The sequence below is a fragment of the Dasypus novemcinctus genome, chromosome X, assembly GCF_030445035.2.
Source record: "Dasypus novemcinctus isolate mDasNov1 chromosome X, mDasNov1.1.hap2, whole genome shotgun sequence".
Classification (NCBI taxonomy): domain Eukaryota; kingdom Metazoa; phylum Chordata; class Mammalia; order Cingulata; family Dasypodidae; genus Dasypus; species Dasypus novemcinctus.
The window spans coordinates 162,783,796-162,807,933 of NC_080704.1; the positions used below are offsets into that span (position 1 = coordinate 162,783,796).

At 39.2% G+C, this 24,138-nt stretch overlaps 1 protein-coding gene across 1 annotated transcript in view; it reads left to right on the forward strand.

Annotated features, from left to right (window-relative positions):
* Positions 1-24,138, forward strand: part of LOC101438175 (melanoma-associated antigen 10-like) — a 158,594-nt gene that overhangs the window by 86,987 nt on the left and 47,469 nt on the right. Inside the window, exons 12-13 of the mRNA XM_071213154.1 lie at positions 7,785-7,935; positions 14,388-14,471. The gene's annotated coding sequence lies outside the window, so the exon portion shown is untranslated. The remainder of the gene's footprint in view (positions 1-7,784; positions 7,936-14,387; positions 14,472-24,138) is intronic.

The following is a 24,138-nucleotide window of genomic DNA, read 5'->3' on the forward strand; positions in this document are numbered from 1 at the left end:
TGTGGTAGACGGATGCCCTAACCACTGGGCCAAGTCCGTTTCCCCACTATTTCTAATAGACCAAGTCATCTTCTTTATTGCATATATTTTTGTTTTTTACTGAATAAAATCCCTACGACTTTATTTCCTGAAGAGTGGTATAAAGTCTGAGTTTTTCATATCTCAACAAAGCTTCTCTTGGGTACCTTGGCTCCCTGTGGAGGTATAGCTCCACAAAGTTCAGGCAAAACATCTAAACTCACATGTAAACAGACACATCTAAACTTGCTGCTTCATGACCACCTTATTATATATGGGTCTTAGGTCATTACTCAGAAAGAATTTACACCATGTAGGTGTCTCCATTTTTAACCAAGTTCTGCATCAAAATGGTACCATCCTCATCTGCAAAATCAAAAATTCTGTGGTTTCCAAGTAATATCTACCCCTAAAGTCTCAGTAGCTGAGAAGGTACAGAGATATTCTGACTTAATATCAAGAGTCAGGAGGTCCTGATACTGAGTTTGTCTGAGGATCACAATCACACATGCATTTTTTTTTCACAAATCCAGCCACTTCCCCTTTGTTGGAAGCTGATATTTAGCTACAATGATTTATTTTCTATACTTGTGCCCCAATCTAATAACTTATGTTATATAACTTGCTTTATATTCACTTTATGTTGTCCCTTTTGAGCATCATCTTGGTCTGGTCTTTCACAGACTCTACTGATTTCAGGTGTCCATAGTCACTTTTTAAAAGTTTTAATTTGTCACAAGCCAGAGGGGGGACGGTAATTTGGCTCTTATGTCAGACATCTTTGAATGTATCTTTGCTTCCTTAAAAGTACAATAAGACTTCCGGGAATATGGAGGATTAGAGAAGCAGAGGGACTTCTCTCCTAGAAAAAATAGCTGGAGGACAGGTAGACACTCTCTGTAGGGCTGCTCTGGGGCTCAGGACACAAGGAGGAAGAAAGTCACCTAGAAGAGAGAGGCAAAGGAAAGGAGTCTCAGTTGGGTGAAAAATTCTGTGAGTAGAGTGGCAAAAGCAGCAACGAGTGCCCATTCCCCCATCTAAGGAGCAAATAGCAGTCTGTGGACACAGTGGCTGTGGACTGAGAGGGTTTCATGGGCCCTCTTCCCCAAGAGAGGGGAAAGGGAGGGACACAGCCTACAGCAAATTCAGATTTTGGCCATTTGGTCTGCTGCACTGGAGTATTCACACACTTCCAGGCCTGATGAGGCTACAACATTGCTTGTACTGAGAACCAGCAGGGAGCTAAAGATAATTTGCCTTCTCAAACACCTTCCCTACTGTCCAAGGCTATTTGCTGAGGAGATGGGGGGGGAGTGACTTGCCAAGGGTGGAGAACAGCCTCTGAGAAAGTTTGTTTGTAAGGCTTGGACAGCGCTGAGGACATTGTTTCTGTACCACCCTCCTGAGGAGAAACACTGGGTGAATTCCCGCCTTTGCACCTGGGGACTGAGCTGAGAGGTCTGACAAAGCGCGCCACCTGCTGGTCAGACCAGAAAAGTGCTTGAAAAAGGAATTTAAAAAATAGAATAGGCAGCAGGTGACTTTACTGCCACCCTCTCTAAGGCCCTTGGAAACTGATCTACACCCCATTACTAGGTTCTTAGCCTTGGTTTGAGCAGTCAAACATATACAATCCTAAATATCTAGGACAAGTTGAACCAAGAGTAAAAGAAGAGTGGTAGCATACAGCTACTTAACAGTAAATCCCTAGGCAAGAGAGAAACTGATCATCAGAGTAAACTCAGCATTGCAATCCGATGCTAGACATCAGCAAAAAAACTACAAGCCACATAAAGAAAAAGGAAGGTATAACTCAGGCGAAGGAACAAATCAAAGCTCCAGATGAGAAACAAAACTTGAAACAACTAATCAATGCATTTGGTACAAATCTCCTAAATAAAAACATGGAGTTGAAGCACAACGTGACTAAAGAAATAAAAGACACTAAGAAGACACTGAGTGAGCACAAAAGTTTTTTGAAATCTTGGACAGAAAATAACAGCTTATAGGAATGAAAGACAATAAGTGAAATTAAAAATACAATAGGGAGTGGATGTGGCTCAAGCAGTTGAGCATCTGCTTCCTATATGGGAGATCCTGGATTTGGTTCCCAGTGTTTTTTCCTAAAGAAAAAACAAGCAGACAACATGCAAAAAACAATGAGCAGACAATGAGTGCAAACAATGAACAAAAACAAGCAAAAACAATGAGCAAACAGACAAGGTTTCATATGTAAGCCAAAGGATAAAATGGCTGGAGTAAGTAATACCTTTACAGTAATAACATTGCATGAAAATGGATTAAGTTCCCCACTCAAAAGACCTAGGCTGACAGAATGGATAAGAAAACATGAGCCATCCATATACTGTCTGCAGGAGACTCACCTTAGACCCAAGGATGTAAAAGTGAAAGGTTTGAAAAAGATATTTCACACAAATAGTAACCAAAAGAGAGTAGGAGTAGCTATACTGGTGTCAGACAAAGCAGACTTTAAATGCAAAAGATGTGATGAGATGCAGAAGGTTATTATATAGTAATAAAAGGGACAATCCACCAGGAAGAAGTAACAGCCATAAACATCTATGCACATAACCAGGATACCCCAGAATACATGATGCAAACTCTGGCAAAACTGAAAGAGAAATAGATGTCTCTACAATAATAGTTGGAGACTTCAACATGCCACTCTCATTAATAGATATAACTAGACAGAAGATCAAAAAGGAAAGAGAGAACTCGAACAAGTGGGTTTTATTCCTGGTATGCAAGGGTGGTTCAACATAAGAAAATCAGTTAATGTAATATACCACATTAACTAATTGAAGGGGAAAAAGGAAACATGATCATCTGGATTGATGCAGAAAAGTTATTTGACAAAATCCAACATCTTTCTTGATAAAACACTTCAAGAGAAGGAAAGATCCTCAACCTAATAAAATGCATGTATGAAAATCCCACAGCCAACATCATACTCAATGGAGAGGTTGAAAGCTTCCCCACTAAGACCTGGAACAAGACAAGCATGCCCACTGTCACCACTGTTATTCAACATTGTGCTAAATGTTCTAACCAGAGCAATTAGGCAAGAAAAAAAAAAGCATCCAAATTGAAAAAGAGGTAGTAAAACTCACTATTTGCAGATATGATCCTATATTTAGAAAATCCCAAAATATCTGTAACAAAGCTATTAGAGCTAATAAATGAGTTCAGCAAAGTGGCAGGATACAAGATCAACATGCCAAAATCAATAGTATTTCTATACACTAGTAATGAGCAAACTGAGGAGGAAATAAAGAAAAAATAGCAATAAAAACTCAAATATCTAGGAATTAATTTAACCAGGGATGTAAAGGATGTGTATTCAGAAAACTATAAAACACTGCTAAAGGAAATCAAAGAGGAACATGTTCATAGATTAGAAGACTAAACATTGTGAAGGTGTCAATTCTACCCAAATTGATTTATAGATTCAATGCAATACCAATCAAAATTCCAACAGCTTACTTTACAGAAATAGAAAAGGCAGTTACCAAACTTATTTGGAAAGGAAAGATGTCCCAAATAGCCAAAAACATCCTAAAAAAGAAGAACAAAGTTAGAGGACTCACGCTTCCTGTCCTTGAGGTGTATTATAAAGCTACACTGGTCAAAACAACATTTTCTAGGCATAAAGACAGACACATTTATCAGTGGAATCGAACTGAGAGTTCAGAACTCGACCCTCACCTCCATTGTCAACTGATTTTTGATAAGCCTACCAAGTCCACATTTCTGGGACAGAACAGTCTCTTCAACAAACGGTGCTGGGAGCACGGGATATCCATAATCAAAAGAATGAAAGAGGATCCCTATCTCACTCCCTATAAAAGAATCCACTCAAAATAGATCAAAGACCTAAACATAAAAGCCAGGACCATAAAACTACTAGAAGATAATGTAGGGAAACATCTACAAGATTTGTAACAGGTGGGGGTATTTAAAACTTTAAACCCAACACATGAGCAACAAAAGAGAAAATAGATAAATGGGCCCTCATCAAAATTAAACACTTCTGCACCTCAAAGGACTTTGTGAAGAGGGTAAAAAGGCAACCCACTCAATGGGAGAAAATATTTGGAAGTCACACATCTGACAAAGGTTTAATATTCATGATATATAAAGAGATCTTAGAACTCAACCATAAAGACAAATGACGCTATTAAAAATGGGTAAAAGATCTGAATAAACATTTTTCTAAAGAAGAAATACAAATAGTGAAAAAATACATGAAAAATATTTATCACTGGCTATTAGGGAAATGCAAATCAAAGCTACAATGAGATATCATTTCATACCTACTAGAATGGCCACTGTTAACAAAACAGAACCCTACAAGTGTTGGAGAGGATGTGGAGGGATAGGAACACTTATACACTGCTGGTGGGAATGTAGAATAGTACAGCTACTGTGGAGGGCTCTTTGGCAGTTCCAAAGGAAGTTGAATATAGGTCTGTCATGTGACCCAGCAATACCTTTCCTAGGTATATACCCAGAAGAAGTGACAGCAGAGACATGAACAGACATCTGCACACTGAAGTTCTTAGTGATATTATTCGCAATTGCCAAAAGATAGAGACAACTCAGGGGTCCATAAACTGAGGAATGGATCAACAAACTGTGGAGTATACACATGATGGAATATTATTCAGCTATAAGAAGAAATGAAGTCATGAAGCATATGACAACATGGATGGATCTGGAGGACATTATATTGAGTGAATCAAGCCAGGCACAAAAGGGCAAATATTGTATGATTGCTATATTATGAATAGAATATATTGTGTATACTCATGGAATTAATAATTAGAATATAGGTCACCAGAAAAGGAAGGTGGTTAGAGAATGAAAAGCTGAGGTTTAATCTGTGCAGAATTGGAAAAATGTTGTTTATAAATGTTTGGGAATGCATACAATTGGTGAAATCACACCATAGGATTTGTAATTAGTAGTACTAACATATGGGTATGATAGTGGTTTATTTTTGTTGTTTTTCTTTTTTTGATGGGGGAGTAATGAAAATTCCTAATATTGAGGATGTGATTAATGTGCAACTCGGTGATTTTACCAAATGACATTGATCGTACATTTTAGATAAATTATATAGTTTATGAACAAAAAAATAATAGGGTTTATTGGGAGATGATACACTGAATGTAAAATACAGACTATAGTTAGTAGCAATACTTTGATAATGCTCTTTTTATAATTTGTTATAAATGTTTCACAACAATGCAAGGTGTTTCTGGAGGGATGATGTATGGGAACTTTGTATGATGTTATGCATGGTTGTTTTGTAAATTCACAACTTTTACTACACACTTATTGTTTATGTATGTTCATGTAATGAATGATATACTTCAGTAAATTGTTTTAAAAATGAAACAAACAAACAAACAATCAACAGTAAGTTCTAGGTAAATTTTAAAGTATTTTACTATTTAAGAACCCCCGATTCTTTTTAGGGCAATATTGAGAGCCCAAACACAGGATACTAGGAGTGGAAATGATTTCACCTGAGTGCTTGTGGTAGAACAGGGTGACATGAAGGCCACCATGCACTTTTGTGACAGATCAAAGGAATTACTTTTTTCAAAAATATACCCAAAGTTCACGTGGCTTATTAAGCCACCATTTATTTTCACCTGGTTTAATATGAGAGCTCATTAATCCAACCTTTTATTTGCATCTTTGTGTTACTGATGTGGGCTATGGGTGGGAGGCTGTTCATCTCTTCGTAGATAACCTAAGCTTTCTGTGTCCTGATTTGTGGGCGTGGGAAGGTAAGAGGTTGCAGTCCTGCCCTTGGTGACCATGGCAATGACTCCAGTCCTGGAGAAACAGTTTAGCGATGCAAACTCTGTAAATTTTACATATTCAGGGAAAATGCACACCAAATGTGCTAAAAGCTTATCTAGAATGTATGCCATCCATGCTAAAAGCTTACCTAGGATGTGGAAGATATATGCTAATTCAAGCCTGTTGAGCACTGAAACAAAGAATGATTTAGCCCATACCCTGTATAAAAGGAACTTGAATATCTTGTTCGAGGCTCAGGTTTGAAACAGAAAGCTCCCTAGTCCAACTGGCCGTCAATAAATCATTTTTCCTTCTCAAAATCATTCTTGAGTCCTGGCCTTTCTATACGCAAATAATTGAACCTCTCTCAACTTCTGCAACATTACCAGTTTTTCCCCTTTTCATTGATTTTATTATACCATGCTACATGTTATAAAACCAAACCGTGTATTCAAATTACAGTACTTCTTCACTCCCAATTTAGCAGCCTCCATTTTTTCCTTTTTTTTTTCTATTGATCATTTTAAAGGAAATGGACACAAAGTGTGTAGGTCCAGATAATTTTCATCACTATCACTCAAACCCCAATTATCTGCAAAGAAGAATCCCTACCCTCCATCAAAGAATAGAAAGGCAGAGGATATAACGTAGCTGAAATAGAATAACATGCAATTGTCTAAAAGTTGCTTTAGTGCTCCGGTTTTTTTCTGGCAACTAGTGTTTTTTCCCTTAAATTGCAGTTCTTAGTTTCAAACTCCCAATTTCCTAAAGACCTTTAGATAGATATTATGTATCTCAGTAGTGTACCAGTCCATCTTTGCAAATGGCAGTTAAGAATATCAGAAAATGTAGCCGCATGAACATCAAAAATTATCAATCTGTCAAATATTTATTCAGAAAGTTCAAGTGGGATTATTTCTGTACACTTGTGTAATTCATGATATCGTTTATTTATTGATTTTTAAAGATTTTATTTTATTTCTCTCCCCTTCCCCCCCCCCCCCAAATTATCTGCTCTCTGTGTCCATTTGCTGTGTTCTTCTGCATCTGCTTGTATTATCAGGTGGCACTGGGAACATCTCTCTCTTTTTTGTTTTGTCATCTTGCTGAGTCAGCTCTCCATGAGTATGGCACCATTCCTGGGAGGACAGTGCTTTTTTCACATGGGGTGGCTTTCCTTGTGGGGTGCACTCCTTGTGCATGGGGCACCCCTACACAGGGGCACTCCTTGCATGCAGCAGCACTGAGCACCAGCTTACCACGTGGGTCAGGAGGCCCTGGGGATCGAACCCTGGACCCTCCTTATGGTAGACCAACATGCTATCAGTTGAGCCACATCTGCTTCCTGTTTATTTATTGTAAGCACCAACTCATAAAAACACCAGAAAATTAAGATAGCACTCTTCAATTGCAGTTTAATGTTCAAGTGATGTTTACTCCTTTTTTGCCCCATATCCCCATTCCCATCAAATCCAGGTAATTCTGTAGCATTCTTTACATGGTTTCTGGTATGAACAGGCTATAACAGCCATGGAAATTCTAGTACAAAGATCCAACTCCTTTCATGGACTATGATGTACCATTTCTGTAAGGCCAATTCTGAGTTTAGTGGTAACTTGATCATCACAGAAAAGAAATATAAAGTCACTTTCTTCCACGTTACTTTGAAGGATAGAATCTCTATTTTTAAGCTATGGCAGCATAACAAATCATTTCAAAATTTAATGGCCTAAAACATTAATTTTTTAGTATTGCTCATAAGCCTTTAGGTCAGCTGGGAATTTCTTCTCTTCTCAGGTAGACTCACTTATGTGTCTGCAGTCAGCTGTGTGTACAGTAGGAGGCTCTGTTGATCTTGGCTGGGCACTCTCACATATTTTTGTTTTACTGTGCTAAAAGGGCTTCCATCCACATTATGTGTCATCCTCCAGCAGGGTAGCTGAGATATGTTCCCAGGACATCCCCAAGAGGAAGAGAGGAAGTGTGCAAGGCTTCTTGAAACCTAGAGACAGAACTGGCACACCATCAATTCTACCACATTCAGTTGTCCGAATCAAGTCACGATGCCATCCTATATACAAGGTACGGGGAAATAGACGCTACTCTTTAATGTGAAGACCTGCAATGGGAGCCATTGGTGCAGTTAATTCACCATCGTCTACCTACTACCTCCAATTATCCTCACCTCTCTAGCTTGCATGCACAGTCAAATACTCAAGTGACATTTTAAATATTCTGCCTGGAGTTCTCCTTAGCCAAACTGAAAAGTTCGTTAAGAACATTTTCTATCTTCCAAGTTACCCCATGTAACAGATTTTCCAATTGTTTCACTAATACATAACACAGGTTGCCTGTCTACAGTCTCTAATAAAATATTTTTCACCAATTTTTCAGTCATCATTGTTAGTTTGATTGCCATTTCTTCTATCCTCTGTCTGCCATTCAGTCTCAAAGCTATATATTCTAGATTTTTGTTTTGGCAGCACCCAAGATAAGTTACCAGTTTCTGTATCACTTGGCTAATGCTGTATAAGAAATTAATCCAAAACTTGGTGACATAAAATAATAAGCATTTATTACAGATCACATGCGTATGGTTTAAGTGGGGACATGTTATGGTCTCACCTGGGTGGTCTTGTATATCTACTGCCAGTTGGGATTCAATTACAGATCTGTGCTGATCTTGCCTGGGCTCTCTCACATATTTGGGAGTCATCTGGCTCTAGGCTGCCTAAAGGTCTTGGCTCTGTTCCACATAGTTTTTCTTTCTCTAGAAGGTTAGCCTAGTCTTGTTCTCATGGGCATAACAGGGAACCTTGAGAGACTTTGGAAGGGTGTACGGCCTCTCGAGACCTAGAGATGGAACTGGAACTCAATCACTTCTGCCACATTCTATTGACCAAAGCAAGTCCCAGGGTCAACTCAGATTCAGGGGATGAGGAAACAGACTCCACCTCTTGATGGGAGGAGTTTCAAAGTCACATTACAGACTGTAGATTCGTGGGGATCATTGATGCAGTCAATTTACTATAAGATGCAATAAGATCATAAACTGTAACATACGGTTTTACACTGGGCTTGGTGCTTGGCTCTGGACAGGGTCAGTAATATGTTCTTAGCGTCTTCTTGAGAATGATGCCCACTCCTCCACCATGTGATCCCCTGTAATAGGACAGGAGAATTGGGCCCCATTCTCAATCTGCCTTGGGGTGTGGCTTCAGTTGGCATTCCCTTTCTAAGACTTGATTTTCTGGGAAGTTTCTCATTTTAGTCCATAATCCACCTCCCCTCCCACATTTGACATATACCTTTCATTCTGAGGAGGAGGAACTCGAGATATTTTCATCTGATATTATCTGACCGTCTTTCCTATCTCAGATTGCCTTTTCCACAATTGTGTTTGTTTTAAAGACAATTTGTGATAACTTTTGGGAAATTTCCCAAAATGTGAAAACCTTTTTACTTTTAAAAATTTGATCTCTTAAGAACGTCTTTATTTAAAGAAAGGCAGAATGCTGAAAAGAGTTGAAAACATGCTACTGCCCCCTATGACCCTTGTGATTGGCTCAGTACCCACAGAAGTTAAGGTTTCAAGGCAACATTTTAATGTGACACAAGTTAAAGGTGAAAAATCCTCTCTAAGATATCTAACCTTGGAGGGAAATTTTGGAAAAGAAAAAAAAATTTACTGGGTATGTTGTCAACCTCTTTTATCTCAACTGGATACAGACTAGCACAGTTGCCTGATTCCTAAAGAAAAGCACCTCTGAGCCACTGGAGCTTTTTTTTTAATGCTTGAGTTGAAGTGTCTCAATACCATCGCAATTTGGTATGATTATTTTCCACTTAGAAATCATCTTTCTTCTGTAAAAAACTTTTTCTGAATTTGAAAAAAGCTATATTGCTTATTATACATTTGCCCAAATCACAGTGCTCCAAGGCCATTGCTTTCTTTCAGGTTGTTTTTCTGAAAAACAATTACCTCTAACATGTTAAAGCAGAGAATTCAGTTTGTAAGAAATTACAAACTTTAATTTTTTCTTTTGAAATAAAGCATTTCTCAATTCCCTTACCTTTTCTCTCCTCTAAATCCTCAGCCTCTCTAATTATCTTTTGGGTCCAGCTGACTCTAGTTAAGGAAACAGTTGATGAACTCTACATAGCCCCCACCTCCCCATGCATATACCAAAAAGAAATCTACAATGACATAGCAGTCCCATTCCTTGGACTATTGAGCTTCTACACAGGTAAATGCATTACTTCCTTTGGTTTACCAGCATCTCTTCCCAAACCTGAGAGTGCTGCTGGTGGAGAAGTTGTTTATGCCAGTCTTATTTCTATTATCAACTACAGAATTCCAGGTGGATTATGGACTATTGGGAAGATGCCACGTACAAGAGCACTCATGCATGTGGAAAGACTAGATGTGATCCTGATTAATTTATTCAAGGATACAGAATCTTACTGGAAGCAAAGTGGACACCAAAACTAGGAGCACATGCAGTCAATATCAGTCCATCTTCCACTGGCCCCTCGATCCTCTTGTAGGAGCACAGTGACCACTGAAATTGTCCATGCAGGATAGAATTCTGCCATACCTGAGATGCTCAAGGATTTCTGAATTGTCTTCCTTTCATTCATGGGAATTATATCACTATTCAGTAAGAATATACAAAAATAACATATGTGCTTCCATTCAAGAGATTATTTTCAAGTAGAATCCCTGAGTTATCGAAAAATGTCTCTTTCCCCTAGGTGAGAGCTTTCTCATATCCCAAAAGCCTATTTCCTTGCAATGGAATTTTATGTCTAAAATCCTTTCCACTCAATCAATGTTTATAATTCTATAAACATTATCCTTATGTCTGACAGCATCATCTATTGTGGATGGAGAATTCAGTGCGAGTCTAATTCTATTCTCTTTGCAGTTAACCTTTTATTCCCTCTTTCTGAAGTCTTACATGATATTCTCTTTATCCTTATACTTCACAAAGCATGCCACAGATACATTTATAAAGCCATGGATCAGGTAGTTTTTGTTGTCAAAAAAGCTACATCAAGGCTGTGGGGCTTAAAATAATGATATCTTTAGCTCATAGTTTTGTGAGTTGGTGATTTAGGCTGGGCTCAACAAGGTAGTACTGCTCATATTGGCTGAGAAAACGCTTAGCTGTGGTCAATGTCCTTATGTGTGAGTATCATCTGGGATGACAAGTGAGTGGGTCTCAAAGTCCAGAAGGCTAACCGGGGCTTATTTACATGGAGTCAGGGATTTCAAGAGCAGCAAGAGAGCAAGTTTTGATGTGCAAGTGCTTTTCATGCTTCTTATATCACATTTGCTAATGTCCCATTGGTCAAAGCGAGCCACATGGCCAATCCAGATGCAAGGAGTGGAGACATAATCCACTTCATGATGGGAGGATCTGCAATATATTACAAGGGCAAGGATGCAGAAAGGGGAAGAATGTATCGCCATTTTTACAATATACCACACACCTCCTCATTTCATCTCTTATCCCTCTCCCCATTGCTCACTCCACTCCAGCCAAACTGGCCTCCTTGCCGTTCCTCAGAAATGGCAGGCATGCTCTCATGTTCGATCCTTTGTGCACACCGATCCATCTGCCTGGAATACTTTTCCTGTAGATATCCACATGGCTACTTCTCTGGCTCCCTCAGGTCTGTGGGTTGGCAATTTGGCTTAAGCTCAGTTGGGTGATTCTTGGTCTCAGCTGGGATCACATATGTGTCTGTGATCACCTGATAGGTTAATTGCCTGCTAGCAAGGCCTCAGCTGTAATGACTTGTTTCTGCTCCACATGATCTCTCACCCATCTGCAAACTAGCCTGGGCTTCTACCCATAATGATCGTAGGATTCCAAGCAAGCATGTAGAAACATGCAAGGACTTCTGATAACGACCTTGGAACTAGCATATTCCTTCCACTGAATTCTATTTGTCAAAACAAGTTATAAGGCCAACCCAGATTCAGGGGGTGGGGAAATAGATTCCACTTTTTAAAGCACAGTCACTTTGCTAAGGGTGTGGATAATAAGGAGAATAATTCTTAGAAGCAATATACCACAGTAGGTCATTTTTCAATATTTTGCTTCAGCACAAAGCCTTCGGCTCAGGGAAATATATCTTCTGCTCTTCCTTTAATTATGTTTCCTCATCTGCTTACCCCCTCCTTCACCATTTGGAATCCCTACTACACAGACACAGACTCTCCTATATCTATTTCCCATAGATCACATCTCTTCTTTCTTAACATTTCTCTACATCCCCCCTTCTGCCCTCCCACCCTTACTCTCTTCCCTCAATATTTTCTAAAAGCATATTTTAATGTAATCTTGCAGATTTTGATTTCTTGCTATTAAGACAGATGTAACGTGCCAATGGGCTTCTATGAAGTCACTAAAAGGACCCCCGTCCTTGTAATGTTGGTGCAATTTCATTTTCAGTACAATTTGCCTCAGGTCCCTAAAAATAAGTTAGCTGGTACTATTGTCTTTAGAAGACCACAGACATGATTCTATAGCTGATTTCTTAGTACGTCACATTTTAATATGCAATTAAGAAGTCACATGTGAAAAATCATGTTCTTAAATAATGGAAAATGCTTATTCTTTTCCTTTCAAATAGGAATACATTATGGCTGAAGACCTAACATGAATTATTATCCATAAATCAGTATTAATAAATGGCAAATTATAATGAAACCTGGCTAGATGCTGATTCACTCCAGGGTAAACCATGGAATTAACTAAATTGACATGGATCCCAAATAGGGACTATATTTACTGTAGGATGTCACATGAACACACATTCACATACACACACACATACAGCAAACACAAATTTGGAAGAGTACTGGGCAGGGATCCAAAAGATTCCTTTCAAGACTAACTCACTGACTGGAACCATTGATTCCTTGCCTATGAACTGTGGGGACTAGACTGCACAGATTTTAAGGGGTCTTCCGGTTCTGACATACTGAGTCTAAGAGTTTCATAATGTACCATGGCACATTTACTTGTTTAATTCTAATAATTCTTGAGAATATTAACAAATTTATTATAGAGTGTCCTTTTGGTAACTCATTGTTGAACTGTACTATTTCTTAATATACTAAGTGTCAAATATTGAGGTTGACTAAACTCACAATAGAAAATGTATAATTGGTGCAGTTCACATACTTGGACAAATTCCGATCACCCATTGCTTCCTGAGAGGCAGTTATGGCTGTAATAAGCTAATAAGAATTTATTTCAAACAGATAAATGGTCAGTAATGGAATTGTAAAAATACCCTGACTGATGAATTCGATATTGGATGTTTCATGCTTACAAACATTAGCTCAATGGGTCTTTGCTAGAAATATAATAATTAAATGCAACTTTTCAAGTGGTAGATTTTCTGTTTAGGAGGTACTGCCAAATCTCTGCTTTATTTTTCAGCGAATGAGTTGTGTTTACTGGGTATCAAGAATACAGCATATTAATTCACAATCCTGACTTTCAGAAATGTCCTTCAAAAAAAGAAACTGTAAGGCAAAGCTCTTCACTTATTTTTATTTATCTCTAATTGACAAAGGAGTTAAGAAGCAATTTCTGGTTATATACTTCATTGCTTCTAAGCTGGCTTTCATGTTTAATTCTTGTGCTGTATACATTCTTAATAATTTAATATTGAAGTATAATAAAGCTAAAAAGATGCAGGCATCCTGATATGAGAGATCAAAATTACTATTAAACTACTGTCTGAGTCATTCATTAGGGAGAGATCTTTTGAAGTGTTAATGAATGGAATAAAATTGCCTTAAGGTTTTTCTTTCATCAGGTTCAGTTTATTTGAGTACAAAGGCATTGTTTTTGAATGTGTGATAGGAGGAAATACAAACCTTGTGACTTAATTTAGTTACATGAGAGGGAGAACCATATTGGTAAAAGAGTTGTGAAATAAGCAATATGAATGACACTGATAACCATATTCTCACAAATAACACATGATTTTATTGACCAAGCACACTATTTACTTTGATTGTTAGTGTAAATACCATCTTTACTAGCGTGAACTTTTTCCAAGATCATGTATAGTAAATTTCTTTCAAGATATATTTGAAGCTCTCAGCCTTAGGAAGACAGAGAGGCAGCTGGTAGAGCATGCGGTGACTTGGCTTCCATTTCTAACTCTGCCACTATTTAATGAGAGTTATCTTGGACAAGTCCCTACCTTACCAAGGGATCAGTTTCCTCATTTGTAGCATAAGTAGGTTAGACTAGAGGTGTTTAAGGGATTCCCTAATGATAATCGCAGGCCACTGCTGGGCAATAAGTATACATACCTGATGGGTTGTAAATGATTCTGAAAGTAAGGATTCTTTGTTTATTGCAGGGAAATAGCATACAACTGGGATAACCTACTTATTTTTTTTTTGTTTAATGCTCATATAGAATTTACTATATACCTGGAACTGCTCTAAACAATTTTCTTCAACTTTATTTTTCTTTATTTATCCTCCCCTTCACTAGATGGTTCTCTCACCTGACTGTTCAATGTTTGCTCGCCTTCTACAGGAAGAACCAGAACTGAACCCGGGACCTCCCACATGAGAGGTGAGTGCCCAACCGGGTAAGCCACATTTGCTCTCTGTCATCTGTGATGTCTGCTGGCCTGTGGCCTCTGCTTGTTTTGGTGGGTGACCAGTGTCTAGCTCACTGTGGTGGGAGATGGCGTCTAGCTCATTGCGGTGGGAGGTGGTGTCTGCTCATCTTCTTCAAGAGGCACTGGGACCCAACCCAGAACCTCCCATGTGGTAGGCGAGTGCCCAACTGGTTGAGCCACATACGCTTCCCTCTAAGCAATTTACAAATACTGATTTAACTTATTTAACCTGATGACAACACAATTGCGTAGAAAATATTTAAATTTTCTGGATTTTCTGGAAGGAAAATGATATAGATGGAGAAGTCTGGTAACTTTCCCAAGGATGCACAGCTAGTAAGTGGCAGAGTTGGGATTCAAATCTAGGCAGTTCAGCTCCAGTGCCCATGTGCTTAATCATTTCCTATACTATTAACGAACTAAGTGAGTGAATGGTAGTCATAAGTTGAACCTCTAAAACATGACTGGGAAGTTCCCATGATGCAAGCTCACACATAGCTGTTTGCCAGAGTTCTCACACATTTCAGGAAGGGCATTCGAATACCAGTCCATTTTCAAAGTTGTCCTGAGTGGGTCATGATTTGCCAAGGCTCTTTTCTTGCATTTTGATTTTAAATTACTCTTGCTGTAGTTTGATGAATATTTTCATCAATAGCATTTTCTTAGGTTTTATATCATTCTTCTTTGGGCTTACCAACAGCAAGAAAGATGCCTGTTAATGAGCCCTGTATGTCTTGATTACCTCCTGCAGTCAGTCCAGGGCAACGTGTTCACTCTTCCAGTTGCAAGCTATTCCTCTACTTTCTCCTAGTCCATTTTAGAAGATCCCCACACAGTGGAAGGTGCACTAAAGATACAAATTGGTATATGGTGCTATGTTCTTACTTCTCAAAAACAACACAACCTATTTAAAAATTTAGGTTCTAATGTTAATGATAGAACAAGAAATATTGTTCACTTTGTGCATCTGTTTTTTCCCTAGCCATTACAAAGGTCTAGACCAAATCTATGACCTTTTACAAAGTAAAATTTGGTACTCCCCGTGAGCCTGTATTTCTTAGATTTAGGGAGATATGACAGATTCAGAAACAAAATATTGGTGTATTCAATGTCTCAAATTAGAACCATTTCCATGACAACTTACTCAGTCTTCTTTCATAAAACATTTTTCACAATTCTTACACAGAATCAACATTCTGCTATTTTGCTCCAAGTATATTAGTCTGTGAATGAGATGTCATATATTTCAATTCTGGTATTACATGCAGATATTTTAAAATATAGCAGAATTATTCTATTAATTGACTATAAAATGACACATAAGGAAATTAAGCCATTAGTTTTAGCATTAACAAAAATTATACACAGATTAATTTGCATATAGCTTGCTCATCCCCTGCCTGCCCCCCCTCAGTTGTCTGTTCATTGTCCATTTGCTGCTTGTTTTTCTTTTTTTGTCTGCTTCTGTTGTTGTCAGCGGCACAGGAATCTGTGTTTCTTTTTGTTGCGTCATCTTGCTGCATCAGCTCTCCGTGTGTGCGGTGCTATTCTTGGGCAGGCTGAGCTTTCTTTCGCATTGGGCATCTCTCCTTACAGGGTGCACTTCTTGCACGTGGGGCTCCCCTAGGCGGGGGCACCCCTGCGTGACAGGGCACTCTTGCGTGCATCAGCACTGCACATGGGCCAGCTCCACACAGGTCAAGGAGGCCCAGGGTTTGAACTGCAGACCTCCCATGTGGTAGACGGATGCCCTAACCACTGAGCCAAGTTCACTTCCCTGCTCTAATCTTTATTTCTTTCCTTCTGCCTGCTTTGGGGTTAATTTGATCTTTATCTTCTAGTTACCTCAGGTGTGCAGTTAAGTCTTTGATTTTAGCACTTTCTTCATTTTTAATGTCATTTAGGGCTATAATTTTCCCTCTTGGCACTGCCTTCACTGCATCCCATAAGTTTTGGTATGTTGTGTTCTATTTTTCATTCACCTCAAGATATTTGTTGATTTCCCTAGCAATTTCTTCTTTGACCCATTGATTGTTTAATGAAGTGATATTTAATTTCCATGTATTTGTGGATTTCCCAGTTCTCCAACTATTTCTTATTTTCAGCTTCAGTCCATTAAAGTCACAGTAGATGCTTTGTATGATTTCAGTCTTTCTATTTTTATGGAGACTTGTTTTGTGACCCAACATATATGGTCAATCTTGGAGAATGATCCATATGCACTTGAGAAGAATGTATATCCTGCTGTTTTAGGGTGCAGTGTTCTGCTCAGTCTAGGTCATTTATCATATTATTCAAGTTCTCTGTTTCCTTATTGATCATCTTTCTGATGTTCAATATATTGATGTAAGTGGTATATTGAAGTCTCCAACTATTATTGTAGAGGTGTCTATTTCTCCCTTAAGTTTTAAAATATATATTCTTATTTAGTTTTAAGAGATACCTAGATCACACAAAATGTTACATAAAAAATATAGAAGGTTCCCATACGCCCCACTCCCCACACTCCCTACTTTTCCCATCTCAACAACTTATTTCATTAGTGGGTAGATTCATTGCAGTTGATGAATACATTTTGGAGCACTGCTACCCAGCATGGATTATAGTTTACATTGTAATTTACACTCTCTCCCCATCCATTCAGTGGGTTATGGCAGGATATATAATGTCCTGTGTCTGTCCCTGCAATATCATTCAAGACAACTCCAAGTCCTGAAAATGCCCCCATATCACACCTCCTTTTCCCTCTTCCTGCCTTCAGCAACTCCCATGGCCACTGTCTCCACATCAGTGATATACTTTCTTCCATTGCTAGAGTCACAATAAATCTATAGTTGAATACCAGTAAGTCCACTCTAATCCATATTTTATCCCTCCAACCTGAGGACTGTGGGGTGGTGATGCCCACTCCACCTCTCAGTTGAGAGGGGACTTTGGTCCTACATGACTGGTGTATGGAACTCTCATGCCCGCAGCTGAGACTCTCTTGGTTCCTTGGTGTGGTGGTTGTCTATCCTCACCTCCCTGTCAGTTGACTGGGGTAAGTCCAACAAACTGGAGTGTAGGTACTGCAACACTGCTGAGGCTCAGGGCCCAGCTGGCACATGTAGAGCTCAGAGATTCAAGTCTCCTGGGCGTACACCAACCCCAGTGCCAACCACAGTTTCAATAAAAGGGACAAAAGAGGCTTGTGTAGAGAAGTCACATATGAGTCCAACTCTATCACACTCAGTAGCACAAATTCCAAAGTAGGGCCCACTGTCAAGGCACTGAACTCCGGAGCTATCTGCCATGGTTGTAGGACCTGGGTGTCTCTGTAGCCCTCAGGAGCACCACTACCTTGGGTTGTACCTACTTTAGCTGTCTTTTACCAGTGTTTGCCTCCTGTATTTTGGGATACTGTGGTTTGGTGCATAAATATTTATGATTGTTATTTCTTCTTTGTGGATTGCCCCTGTTCTTTTTTTAATTAATATTTTTATTTTTAAAGAAGCCTTAGATTACATAAATGTTACATAAAAAATATAAGGGATTGCCATATGGCCCAGTCCCTCTCCCTCCCGCACTTTCCCACATCACCAACATCCTTCATTACTGTGTTTGTTTCAACTGATGAACACATATTGAAGCATTGCTACTAACTATGGATTACAGTTTACATTATAGTTTACACTCTATCCTGCACAATTTTGTAGGTTATGGCAAAATATACAATGGCCTGTATCCATCACGGCATTGTCATGCAGGACAATGCCAATGCCCCAAAAATGCCCCATATTACACCTGTTCTTCCCTCTCCCCTCTCTCAGAACCTCTGGTGACCGCTGCCTTTATATCAATGATAAGAGTTCTTCCATTGCTAGAGTAACAATATTTCTATAGTAGAATAATAAGTCTACTTTAGCCCATTGTTAATTCCCCAGTCTTGAGGATTTGGGGATGTTGATGCCCACTCTGTTTCTAATTTAGAGGGAGCCTATATCCCATGAGGCAGATAGATGGAACTATTTTGCTTGCAGTTGCAGACACTGTCTGTTCCTTGGGCTGGGCGTTGTCCATCATCATCTCCTTGTTAGTTGTCCTGGGTCAGTCTAATGAACTGGGGAGTGGGTTTTCCAACACTGCTGCAATTCCAGGCTCAATTGGCACATGGATGAATCAAAGATTTAAGTCTCTGGGATGTTTGTTCTTAATATATAGTGTCCTTCTGTAACTTAAAGCAACTCTTGATTTAAGGTCTATTTTGTCCAGTATTAGTACAGCTACCCCCAGCTCTGTTTTAGTTACTATTTATATGGAATTTTGTTTTCCCTCCCTTTACTTTCACCCTGTTTGTATCTTTGTGTTTAAGAACAGTCTCTCCAACAACAGATTGTTGGATCATGCATTTTTATCCATTCTGCCAATCTGTGTCTTTTATTAGGGAGTTTAATCTATTAGTGTTCAGTGTTATTACTGTAAAGGCAATACTTACTTCAGCCAATTTGTCCTTTGGTTTTTATATGTCATATCTTTTTTTGTTTCTCTTATCCTTTATTGCAGTCTCCTTCTTCTGTATAGTAGATTTTTTGTGATGTCTCTGACTGATCCCTTTCTCATTTCTGTTTCTGTATATTTTTAAAATACTTTCTTTGTGGTTACCCTGAGATTTACATTAGAAATCACACATCTGTAATCTACTATTTTGAAAAGATACCAACTTAGCTTCAATGGCATACATATTCTCTGCTGCCATATCCTTCTGTTTCTCCTCTTTATGTTATTTTTGTCCCACTTTGCCACTTTATATTTTGCATATTCATTATCAGGAAATACGCCATTTTCTTGTTCAATTGTATTCTTTTTTTCTCTTTATTTTTTTTAAATGTTACATTCAAAAAATATAAGAGGTCCCCATATACTCCCCAACCCCCTCACCCCATTCCTCCCACATCAACAACCTCAATTGCATTCTGATTCTTACATGAATTAAAGAGTAAAGGTGTATATTGAGGATACATTAATATTGGGTTTTGCATTTACCCCTTTGTTTACTGTTGCTGATGATCTTCATTTCTCTACACTATTCCAAGCCACTCTTTCCTGTCTTTACCTTTCACCTTGCAGAACTCCCTTTAGTAATTCTTATAAGGCCAGTCTGTTTTTAATGAACTCTCTTAGTTTCTGTTTATCTGTGAATACTTTAAATTATCCCTTATTTTTGAAGGACAGTTTTGCCAGATAAACCATTTTTGGCTGGCAGTTTTTCTTTTTCAGTACTTTAAGTATATCATACCACTGCCTTCTCTTCTTTATGGTTTCTGATGAGAACTCAGCACTTAGTCTTATGGCAAATCCCTTGTATGTGATGAATCACTTCCCCCTTGCTGCTTTCAGAGTTCTCTCTTTATCTTTGGCATTTGACATTCTGTACATGTCTTGGAGTATGTCTATTCTGTTTGGAGTATGCTGAACTTCTTGAATATGTATGTTTATGTCTTTCATAAGAGTTGGGAGGTTTTTGGCCATTATTTCCTCAAATATTCTTTTGGCCCTTTGTCCCTTTTCTTCTCCTTCTGTGACATACATGATACATGTCTTAGCGTTTTGTGTTGTCACTCAAATCCCTGAGTCACTGCTCAATATTTTTCTATTCTTTTCTCTATTTTTCTGTCTGTATGACTTTTATTATACTGTTTTCTAGCTCACTGATTCTTTCTTCTGCCTGTACAAATCTGCTGTTATATGCCTCTAGTCTATTTTAAATTTCTACTATTGTGCCTTTCATCCCCATAATTTCATAATTTATGTTTCTTTTTATACTCAAATTCCCCTTTATGCTCACACATTGTCATCTTAATATCTTTTATCTCTTTATGCATATTTTCCTTCATCTCCTTGAATTAATTTAGGAGATTTGTTTGAGCATATTTAATTTTTTTTTTCCCAAATTCTGAGTCTCCTCTAAAAGTTTTGATTGGTTCCTTTTACAGAAACACATCTTCCTCTTTCTTAGTATGGCTTGTGATATTTTTGCTGAGGTTTTGGTATCTGATTTTCTTGGGTTAATGATGAAGTTCCATTTCTCTCTCTTGTCTAGGATTTTATTGTTAATTGGCTTTGTATTATGACTCTTCTTTGATGCTTGGTCTCACTTATTTTTTTTTTAAGATTTATTTATTTATTTCTCTCCCCTTTCCCCCCACCCCGGTTATCTGTTCTCTATGTCTATTTGCTGTGTCTTCTTTGTCCACTTCTGTTGTTTTCAGCAGCATGGGAATCTGTGTTTCTTTTTTTGTTGCGTCATCTTCTGTGTCAGCTCTCTGTGTTTGCGGCACCATTGCTGTCTTTCACGCTGGGCTGCTCTCCTTACAGGGCGCACTCCTTGCGCGTGGGGCTCCCCTATGTGGGGGACACCCCTGCATGGCAGAGCATTCCTTGGGTGCATCAGCACTGCGCATGGCCAGCTCCACACGGGTTAAGGAGGCCCGGGGTTTGAACCGCGGGCCTCGGGGGTTTGAACCGCGGACCTCCCATGTGGTAGTCGGACACCCTAACCACTGGGCCAAGTCCACTGCCTCTAACTTATTCTTGAACGTTAGAATAGCCTGTGTTTTACTGATCAGATTTTCTCAGTTCTTCTTCATCTGATTCTTGCCCTGGTTATGTGGTGCAATTTTTTAAGATTGCAATACATGTGCAGTTGTTTCACATCCAGTAGAGAGCTTCCTTTTTCTGTTCCTTCCCCAGGAATCTTGATATGACTTGTTTGTTTTGTGCAGACTTTTGTCCCCAGCTCCTGTGATTTGTTTACATCCTCTCCCTACCTCATTGCTCCATTTTCTTTACATTTTCTGGGGCTGATCATGTCTTAGAGTAGTTCAGTTTGACCTCCCTCCACCTTTTTTTTTCTGTTTGAGGCTTTCCTGTATCTGCTTTCTTCCCCATTAGGGCATCTTGCCCCGGGGAACCAGATGAAGTCAATTAAGAAAGGCCAGTGACTTCAGAAGAGTCCATTTTGCCTTTAGATAGTCCAGCTAACTGAAACTGGATTAGTCTTAACAGTTTTTACCAGCCTTTCTATGGTAGTCTCTCTCTCTCTTTTACCTCCTGAAGGCTCTTTTGCAAGCTGTACTCCTCAGTAGCTTGTGTTACATCCTGGATCTCTGTGGAATTAGGCCCCTGTGACTCAATATGCATGGAGTTCTAACTCACTGCTTTGACTGGGTCTACATTCTCTGTCTGTAGTGAGAGGGACCCAGGGCCATGTTGCCTCTGTGTGGCTCTGGAGTTGATGGGACTGAGTAAGGTGAGGGGAAACCATAACTGCCTGGCAGTTTGGGATTGACTTCTCTTACCTGAGATTTTTGTTTCTTTAATTCAGTGTGTGTGGAGTACTTTTCCAGTCTCTACTAGGCTTCAGAGTTCAAAGCAAGTGGAATTTGTCTGGTTTTTCTATAAAATTCTGGGGAGTCTTTTTCAAGGGATGTTTTTTCACCATGTTGATGATGCTGAGTTCTCACCTTCCTCTTTTAAATGGACAGACTCTCTGGAGGAGCTGAGGGCAGTTAGCAGCAAAGAGGAGGCCAGAGTTGAGTTTGATCTTCCCAAATTTACTAATCAAATAAGTCACTTTCCCTTGCCCAGGGAATACTGAATAACTAGGCAGAGAGAGACCAAGCAAGTGCTTAAGTAACATCTCAACAAACTGAAATCAGAAGTGGGAAAAAGTTATTTCCCTTCTAACAGTAGTTACAGAATTATATTGAGTTTTTCTTCCATTGGGAAGTGGGAATTAGTGAGGTAAGTACGTAATAAGGTCTTTTGTTCAACCGGGACGGGTTTTGGACAATTAAGTTTGAGAACTGCTTTCTAGAAAACTTTGTTACATAAAGACATATTGAACACAATGTGGATCAGTCCATGATATAAGTATTTTATTTGCAGCTATATAAAAATTGATCTTTTCTTGGCCCTCATCTCTTTTTTTTTTAAAGATTTATTTGTTTTTTATTTCTTGAATTCCCCTCCCCTCCCCTAGTTGTCTGTTTTCTGTGTCTTTTTGCTGCGTCTTGTTTCTTTGTCCGCTTCCGTTGTCGTCAGCAGCACGGGAAGTGTGGGCGGCGCCATTCCTGGGCAGGCTGCACTTCCTTTCGCGCTGGGCGGCTCTCCTTACAGGTGCACTCCTTGCGCGTGGGACTCCCCTACGCGGGGGACTCCCCTGCATGGCAGGGCACTCCTTGCTCGCATCAGCACTGCGCATGGGCCAGCTCTACATGGGTCAAGGAGGCCCGGGGTTTGAACCGAGGACCTCCCATGTGGTAGACGGACGCCCTAACCACTGGGCCAAAGTCCGGTTCCCTGGCCCTCATCTCTCTAGTGCCACTAGTGGAGACTCATGTTTCTGAAGTAGCAGAACCAGGGGGTATACCTAAATCATAGTTGAGAAGGAAGGCAAGAATTCAGAGCTGAGTTTCAGGTCTAAGATACGCAGGACAATAAATATAATAACATGTCACAAGGACCAAAGCTGGGATGATAAGAACCAGTTAGGACACTGAATACAAGATAAGTTGCCTAAGAAATTGAGGGCAGAGACTCTGGAAAATGAGACAATGCAAGGATGCCTCTACATTGGGGGTAGAGTGAGGTTGCCTGACTGTGCAGTAGACTTTATGGCTTACAGGAGCTCTGTGGGACCAGATATAAATGAATATAACATGTTCTCTATAAAATCCTGAGAAAGAGTAGGTCCTCCTTCCACACTCCCCTGTGTGTGTGGAGTACTTTTTACTCCAGGTGTGTGCATAATTAAGTAGGAAATGGATTATGTTATAGATTGACTCATGTCCCTCACAAAGACATGTTTAAGTCCTACTAACCCCTAGTACTGTGAATGTGAACTTATTTGTAAACAGGATATTTGAAGATGTTATTAGTTAAGATAAGGCCAAACAGTATTAAGGTGGGCCCTAATCCAATATAACCAGATTCCTTTTATAGAGAGGAAATAGGGGCAGACAGATGAGTAATACAAAGACGCAGAGGTAGCCATATGACAGAAGCAGAGACTGATTGCTGGCAAGCCATCACCGAAACTCTACAGACTTCAGAGGAAGCATGACTCTGCCAACACCTTGATTTTGTACTTCTACCCTTCAGAACTGTGAGACAGGAAATTCCTGTTACTTAAGCTAACTAGTTTATGGTCCTTTTTGTTACAGTGGCCCTTGCAAAACTAAGATAGTTTCCTAAAATCTGATGCTGATTCAAGCAAGCTCCTAATCACCTTTTATGATTACATTGGAAGCATTAGATTGTTGTGTTGCTTGGGAGGTTTCTAGGTTGGCATTGTTAGCATCTTCCTCAGACTAAGCTATAGAATTGTGTAAGTAGGCATAAGAAGACCTTTTCCATGAATCTCCTTCCATACTAAGGGTATAGAAATAAGTCTCATGTATTTTTTTTAAACAGTAATTGCTTATCACATCAAAAAATCCCACTTTATATGAGTTCGTAAAGTGTGTCCATCACACCTACCCTAGTGAATTTCTATTAAAGTTGTTTGTCCAGGTTATGTGCAGAATACCTACAGAGTTGTTTGAGATACCCAACTCCCTCCAGACTTTCCTGTTGAAA